Source organism: Coregonus clupeaformis, unplaced genomic scaffold, assembly GCF_020615455.1.
Source record: "Coregonus clupeaformis isolate EN_2021a unplaced genomic scaffold, ASM2061545v1 scaf3191, whole genome shotgun sequence".
NCBI lineage: Eukaryota > Metazoa > Chordata > Actinopteri > Salmoniformes > Salmonidae > Coregonus > Coregonus clupeaformis.
The window spans coordinates 27,578-35,982 of NW_025536645.1; the positions used below are offsets into that span (position 1 = coordinate 27,578).

At 46.9% G+C, this 8,405-nt stretch overlaps 1 non-coding gene across 1 annotated transcript; it reads right to left on the minus strand.

The window, feature by feature from the left end:
• Positions 1–7,673: 7,673 nt before the first annotated feature.
• On the minus strand, positions 7,674–7,792 carry LOC121557095. The gene has a single exon (XR_005998285.1). It is a non-coding gene; the product is annotated as a U5 spliceosomal RNA (small nuclear RNA).
• Positions 7,793–8,405: the final 613 nt, after the last annotated feature.

The window sequence follows — 8,405 nt, forward strand, 5'->3', positions numbered from 1 at the left end:
TCCTCTCCTCTCCTAGTTCGGCAGCCTCTCCTCTCCTCTCCTAGTTCGGCAGCCTCTCCTCTCCTCTCCTAGTTCGGCAGCCTCTCCTCTCCTCTCCTAGTTCGGCAGCCTCTCTCCTCTCCTAGTTCGGCAGCCTCTCCTCTCCTCTCCTAGTTCGGCAGCCTCTCCTCTACTAGTTCGGCAGCCCCTCCTCTCCTAGTTCAGAATCCTCTCCTAGTTGGGCGTGCCAGATTAGGGGAGCGTTTGGTCTCAATTAAATAGAGTAGTCTATATATGAATGGACAGAGAAGCACGGGCAGTTATCTTCCCAAGGAAATGAACTTCCTAAATATTATTAGGCTATACAGTTCCTATGGAAAGTCTACACCCACTATAACTTTTTTCACATTTTGTTGCTTAAAAAAGTGGGATTGAAATACATTTTTATTATAATTTTTTGTAATTGATCTACACAAAATACTCCATAATGTGAAAGTGAAAACAAAATTCTACAAATTTGTACAAACAAATAAATAACTAAAATATAGTCGTTGCATAAGTATTCACCCCCTTTGTTTAGGTAAGCCTAAATTAGTTCATAAGTAAAGTTGGTGTTAAGAAATCACATAAGTGATATGGACTGTAAAATAATAGCAGTTAACAAGATTTTTTTGAATGACTAACCCTTCCTCTGTTAATAAAGATGTTGTGTATGGTGTATTAAGCCACCCAGACACATCAGATGTTCACAATAATGCCCAATAATGACCACCTGCAACCCTGTACATGTGACTATTCACAATAATCCACAATAATGACCTAAATGACAGAGAGAAAGGAGAATATCAATATTCCAAAACATCCATCTTGTTTGCAACAAGTCACTAAAGTAATACTGTTAAAAAATTAACACGCAAATGAACACACTTTTTGGGCCTAAATGCAAAGCCTTAAGTTTGGGGCAAATCCAACATCACTGAGTAACTGCCTCCTTATTTTCAAGCATGGTGATGGCTGCATCATGGTAAGGAAATGCTTGACATCGTCAAAGACTGGGGAGTTTTACAGGATGAAAAGAAACAGGATTTCCTAGAGGAAAGACTGCTTCAGTCTGCTTTACACCAGACACTGGGAGAGGAATTCACCTTTCAGCAAGACCGTAATCTACAACACTAAGCCACATCTAAATCTGTGGGAAGCTAAAAGGCTAGCTTGCTTACAGTTTTTAGCAAGCTGCTAGTGGAGTAGCCTACAGCCAACTGGAAAGCTGCTAGTGGAGTAGCCTACAGCCAACTGGCAAGCTGCTAGTGGAGTAGCCTACAGCCAACTGGCAAGCTGCTAGTGGAGTAGCCTACAGCCAACTGGTAAGCTGCTAGTGGAGCCTACAGCCAACTGGTAAGCTGCTAGTGGAGTAGCCTACAGCCAACTGGCAAGCTGCTAGTGGAGTAGCCTACAGCCAACTGGCAAGCTGCTAGTGGAGTAGCCTACAGCCAACTGGTAAGCTGCTAGTGGAGTAGCCTACAGCCAACTGGTAAGCTGCTAGTGGAGTAGCCTACAGCCAACTGGCAAGCTGCTAGTGGAGTAGCCTACAGCCAACTGGCAAGCTGCTAGTGGAGTAGCCTACAGCCAACTGGCAAGCTGCTAGTGGAGTAGCCTACAGCCAACTGGTAAGCTGCTAGTGGAGTAGCCTACAGCCAACTGGCAAGCTGCTAGTGGAGTAGCCTACAGCCAACTGGCAAGCTGCTAGTGGAGTAGCCTACAGCCAACTGGCAAGCTGCTAGTGGAGTAGCCTACAGCCAACTGGTAAGCTGCTAGTGGAGTAGCCTACAGCCAACTGGCAAGCTGCTAGTGGAGTAGCCTACAGCCAACTGGCAAGCTGCTAGTGGAGTAGCCTACAGCCAACTGGTAAGCTGCTAGTGGAGTAGCCTACAGCCAACTGGTAAGCTGCTAGTAGAGTAGCCTACAGCCAACTGGTAAACTGCTAGTGGAGTAGCCTACAGCCAACTGGTAAGCTGCTAGTGGAGTAGCCTACAGCCAACTGGTAAGCTGCTAGTAGAGTAGCCTACAGCCAACTGGTAAACTGCTAGTAGAGTAGCCTACAGCCAACTGGTAAGCTGCTAGTAGAGTAGCCTACAGCCAACTGGTAAGCTGCTAGTGGAGCCTACAGCCAACTGTCACAAAATGATGTAAATGTAATACAAACCTAAACTGTTATTACATGGAGCTATTATTCAAATATGCAATTTCTTTTAAATGAGCTAACAGTGGTTATGTTTTCAACAGGATTATTTTTTGCTTTTATCCCAAATGGAGAGTCACTGCTATCCCCATTGTAAATATTGCTATTCGGGGATCTAGGCACACATGGAACGGTGAGGGTATCATGTTACCAACAGGTGCATATTGCTCCAAAAGATCAGAGACCACCCAAGCCCATACCAACAAAAAAAAAAGAGTGATCTCTGGATTGGCCTTAACCCCCCACTTTACCCAGGCCACGTGCTGTTTCCCTAGGTCAGGGATGTCAGAGACTAATTATAATATGCTACAGTAGGCCTACACAACAAGTACCAAAAGAACCGATAGATATTAAGCAAATGTCTGGTATCAACAACTTGAGCTATTTGCTATAAAACCATTTGTCAGTCATGAATATATAACGAATCCATAATGAAACCAGAGTGTGTTGTTGTGTATTAATAACATTAATGCCGGGGCGGCAGGTAGCTTAGTGGGTAAGAGCGTTGTGCCAGTAACCGAAAGGTCGCTGGTTCTAATCCCCGAGCCGACTAGGTGAATAATCTGTCGGTGTGCCCTTAAGCAAGGCACTTAACCCTAATTGCTCATGTAAGTCGCTCTGGATAAGAGCGTCTGCTAAATGACAAAAAAAAAAAATAAAAATAAAAAATTAAGACTGCGTTACCCAGCAGGCAATGCGAGGGTGGGGGAGTTGAAGAATGCCTTCCGTGGCTACACAAGGATATTGGTAGCTGTAGTATCTGATTATTAAAAGAAGTTCAACCTACGCCCCGGGTTGTCATTAAACAAGGAACAAACATAACATGTTGTCAGATTGGTAGTCGCTATGACGAGACAGAGAAAATAAAGCACTAACTCTGAAAATGTACGCAAACATTCGACAAGTCAGTAGACGTGAGTAGTCGAAGACGCTAGCTAGCAAAAACGTGACAACAGAGAGAACGAGATGCATTGGAATCTGTTGCCGAGCAACCTACCGAAGTAAGAGAAATAGAAACTGTACCTGTTCCCCGAGTGTTTCCTGTCATGGATAGGCTTAGTCCTCCTACTCCTATGCAGTTAAAAGGCAATCTAACTGACAATTGGAAACGTTTCAAGCAGAGATTCCATGTCTACCAGCAGCCAGTAGAGCAGGGGGACCAGTTAGTTGATGGACTCCTTATAGCTCCTAATGATTTTAAGGCCAGTGTTGGCAAACATTACTTGTGCTCCAGCAGGTGGCATGACATCCCTCCCTATATGACTTGACTGACCAGTTAGTTGATGGACTCCTTATAGCTCCTAATGATTTTAAGGCCAGTGTTGGCAAACATGACTTCTGCTCCAGCAGGTGGCCATGAAATCCCCCCCTATATGACTTGACTGACCAGGTAGTTGATGGACTCCTTATAGCTCTTAAGGATCTCAAGCAGAGTGTTGGCCACATGACCTCTGGTCCAGCAGGTGGCGGTGAAAATAGTCCCTATAGGAGTTGACTCATTTCTTTGAGGTCCTAAATGAAGCATAGGGCGTCAACAGTGCACCTCGGCCTAACCCTGTTCCGGGCCCATTTCTTCACTCGATGCTTCCGGTGTTCTTCATCTCCTCTTCAATAGTCCTTCTCCACGTCTTCCTTCCCGTCTAGCCCTGTGCGTTCCACTGAAGTGTCTGTGTTTTTATGTGGTTAGGAGTTTTGCTCACTGCGTGTCCCCCTTCCATTTCCACTTTCTGTCCCAGTTGGGTAGCTATCCATTATACTGTAGCCTACTTACTACCAATGTCACTGTAGTCAAAGGTGATTTTCGATTATTATGTATGAGTATTATTATATATTGTTATATTATGATGTTCAAGCCTATAGGGTGTGGTAACAGGCCCTCTGTGATTTGTTGTTGTACTGTACATGTCAAGTATCTGCACTCTAGCCTAATTAGCCTAACCTGCTAGGGGAAAGTCACTTCCGGTCGTAGCTGTATCCCACCTAGTCAAAACCTTGTTAGTCCTTATCCTAAAAGGCACCCTCTGTTCCTCGATATACTCCACCGAGGGCCGGCAGCCAGTAAGTACAGGTAAGTGACAATTATGGCAACAATAAGTTGTCCTATGAAAGCTAGTCACATCTGAGATGTTAAACTGCCCTGAATGATAAAGTGGCAGTCTGTGCTCTTGGGCCCTTATGGCATCAGTGCCCCCCTCCAATTTGTCCCTTTTGAAATGAACAGTTGAGATGGGCCCTCTTTCTGTGGCCGTCCTTTGACGACACATCTGAGGCTATCCTGCGGGAATACAAATGATCAACATCATAACAATAATCCCCATTATAAGAAGCTTTATTATTGGTTTGCAAAGAAAGGTACCATACAATATTGGCACATCACTATCACCTCTGTATGGGTAGGAAATTAATCCCTTCATTGTGTGTGTGTGTGTGTGTGTGTGTGTGGGTGGGTGTGTGTGTGTGGGTGTGTGTGTGGGTGTGGGTGTGTGTGTAAAGGTACGCCACAGCTATAAGGTTTCTCTCCTGTGTGTATTCTCTTGTGTAAAGCCAGGCTTCCTGACTGAGTGAATATCTTCCCACACTGATCACAACCAAAAGGCTTCTCTCCTGTGTGTGTTCTCTGGTGTACTAGAAGTCCTTATGAAGTGGTTAAGCTCATTCCACAGTCTGAGCAGTGGTAAGGCTTCTCTCCTGTGTGCATAATCTTGTGTTCAGCCAGGTTTCCTGACTGAGTGAATCTCTTCCCACACTGATCACAGCTATAAGGTTTCTCTCCTGTGTGTATTCTCTTGTGTGTATTAAGATTTGTTGAAGAGGTGAAACTCTTTCCACAGTCAAAGCAGCGGTGAGGTTTCTTCCCTGTAAGTCTCTGCTGGTGTTTCTTGAGGTGTTCTGATCTGGAGAGACTCTTCTCTGCCTCATCAGCAACATGATGTTGGTTAGCCTCCCCAGATGATAAGCCCCTTCTACTGAGAGAGCGACGGTTAGGGCTGTCCCCTGTGAAACAAAGACAGACAGTTAGGGTTCCTTCTTCATATCGAAGTTAGTTCAAGGCCCAGCTTTCCAAACTCTTGTGATCAGATTTGAGCATATTGGATGGGTTAAAATCATCAATGTAACCAATGGGGTAGGAGTGGTTCTAATGATTCTACATTTGAAGAAGGTTAGTGATTGTATTTAATGGTAATTAAGGACATCTAGGGAATGTCCTAAAATAAATGTATGTAAGAGCATAAACCCACTCCGTCCCGGTGTTTTCCTGCAGTCGACCAGCAGCACAGACACCCTCCTCAGACCCAGCAGTAAGTTAGCAGGAGAGGCACGACCTGGGGACCCCAAGAGGGGGAGGGGGGAGGAGGGTTGGAGGGAGAGGGAGGAGGGGGGTGGGATAGGTGTTTCCTGTAAATCCCAAAAAGAGGGTAGTGGAGTTCAAGTTAGTACACTAAGGGTAAAACAACACAACAATGGTCTGATGAGGTCTTACATTTAAATGGGGATGGCCACAACGGAGTGGAAACAATGCCCCCTTGCTGTTTAAGACTTAATGGACACCAAATAAATTTTTTACAAACTCTGCTTCTTCATTCCGGTCCGTTGAACAACAGGAAGTTACCAAACCACGGTACATGTGGTTTATTTAAAACAATAAAACAATCCTACCTAAAAGTACCCATTCCTGTAAAAGCCAATTAGTAAAAGCCATTTTAAAATGTGTGTACATGATTTAACAAAGTAAAAACATTTTTAAGACATAAGAAGCCTGTCAAAAGTCACTTTGTTAAAAAGCTGTCTTCGGTCCCTTGTACAAAAACGGGGTGAGTCCTTATCAAAAAAGCCTCCTCCTGCTCTTCCTTAATCGACTCCGTACCCGTCCGTCGGGGCCCAGAGGAGACTCCTCCCCTAGGCGCATCGCCCTAGGCGCCGCAGCGCTGTCAGGCCGTGGCCGCCGGGACCTTGGGTGTTGTGGGGGACCCTTCGCCTGGGGTCGAGGCCCCCTGTCGTTCGTACCACCCCAGGGCTTCCGTGGCTACCAAAGCCACTGCCTGGGGGGTGGTCTCTACCTGTTTCCCTACCAGCAGGTTGCGGGAGGACCACAGTGCATCCTTCAGACACGTGAGGGTGGGCCAGAGTTGTGTGAAGGCCTTTGTTGTTATAGGCCTTCGGCCCACCCCATACAGCACGAGCTGGGGCGTTAGGTCCTCTCCTGCTGGCAGGCGTGGGGAGATCTGCACTCCCAGAGCAAGTGCCTCACCGACTCCTCCTGGCCGCAGCCTGGTCGGGGGCACGCGGATGTCCTCGCCATGCCCCGGGAGTGCATAACGGCCCTGACCGGGAGGATCTCATGGGCGACCATCCAGGACAGGTCACGGTGCCAATTCAGCAGAGCAGGATGGGACACGTTGCGCCAAACCGTTGAGGGCTCGCCTATAGCAAGCCCGCGCACTGGACACACCGGTTCCCGTTCCTGCACAAGAGAGAGAAGAGAGCGGAGTTTAGTTAAAACAGTGACAGGCTCCTTTTCCAGTTTAAAATGTCTTAAAAACGTTTTGAGCTGGATGTAGTGTGTGGGGAGCAGGAAAGAGACTGGGGCTCGCAGGTCGACTGGGATCAAACTCAGAGACCTGAGGTAAGACCCCAGCCAGAACCGTGCGAGGGCCTGGGTCTTATTGTTGACCGGGGAGGTGGCAAGAGTGAGATGTAACGATGTATAGCGGCTGCCCAGGAACAAGTAGAGGTCAGGCAAGCCTTTCCCCCCCTTGACCCTGGGCCTCTTCACCACCTCCCTCCTCAGCCTCTCCCACTTGCTTCCCCACAGGAAATAAAAGAGCATCCGGTCCAGAGCTAAAAGAGTTGATCTTGGGGGGATAAAAACAGAACTGATTAATAAAAGGACAGGTAAAATCACAGCCTTGATGATTAAAACCTTTCCCTCAAAAGTCAGTCGTCTTAGTCCCCAAAAACCCAGTCTCTGTCTTACTGTCCCTAAACATCCCGGTCCAATTTTTTACAAAAGCACAATTCGCTGATCACTTCTCAAAATCAAGCCCAGTAAAATACTACACTTGATCTTAGCCAAAAGGCCGAGAAGCGATAACCCACAAATTGAACCCTGCACCCGCCGGGCACCCGGGGGTCTCGGGAGACCTCAGCGGTTTGGCTAAAGTGTGCTCCTCCCATCGCAACCCCTCCACGTTTCCCTGGCGACAGGCGAGTGTTTTTTTCCAAAAAGTCGCTAATGCGTCAAGTCACTACTAGCTCTTTACATCCAGTGCTACTATTTGTTCAAAGGCCGGAAAATACGCCAGTCGTCGTTGTCGGGCTTAAATTCAATTGGCCGAGTGACTACTTTGACTGGAAAAATACACCGGTCAGCCAGCACGAACTCAAATGCCTGAGCAAAAAGTCTGCGCGGCAGGCAGACGCCGTCTCTGTTGATTTCTCTTGAAACAAGATATCGGGCTCTGCCAGAAGCAAAGGCCCTCCAAAAATACGTTGAACTCGTAAATGTGTTCCTCTCCACGGAAGTCTTTAGTAAAAGGCGAAAGGCTTGTGCGTAATGAAGAGAAACCAGAGTCGTATGGAAGTCAGAGGTCGGTGCCCGAGACGCACTCTGTTTACTCTAGGCCGGGTTCTCGCGGGTTGTACCTGGTACATTTTTCCCCCTCTTCTAATTCCCTTTCTTTACTTCTTAAAAGTACCCCCTTGCTCTTCTGTTCTGCTAAAAATGCCATCTCTTTCTTAACGTCTTTGATTTCCTGGTTAAAATCAAAGCTCTGTTGATTTAGGTAAAAATAACGCTCCAGTCGCTTCTGCAGTCCCAACATGCGTCTATCTTTTTCTTTACTTTTTTTCTTTCCTATCTCTCTAAAGAAGGTCCTCGTCTTACCCTTCACCATTTCCCACCACTGTGCTCGTGTGTCAAAGAAGTCCTGTAGCGTCTGCCACTGGCTGAACTGCTCCCTGTACTGGCTAACTACTCTATCATCTTCTAAAAGGGAGCAGTTCAGTTTCCAGGGCCCTCTTCCTACAGTCACACCCGAAGTTAGTGAAAGGGTGCACGTCAGCATTACGTGATCTGAGAAGAAAGCAGGGGTTATTCTAGCATCAGTTGGCGGGCAGTCACGGGTAAACAGATAGTCAATGCGAGAGGCTCTGGTGCCGTCACCACTGGTCCAGGTGAAGCCCTCCT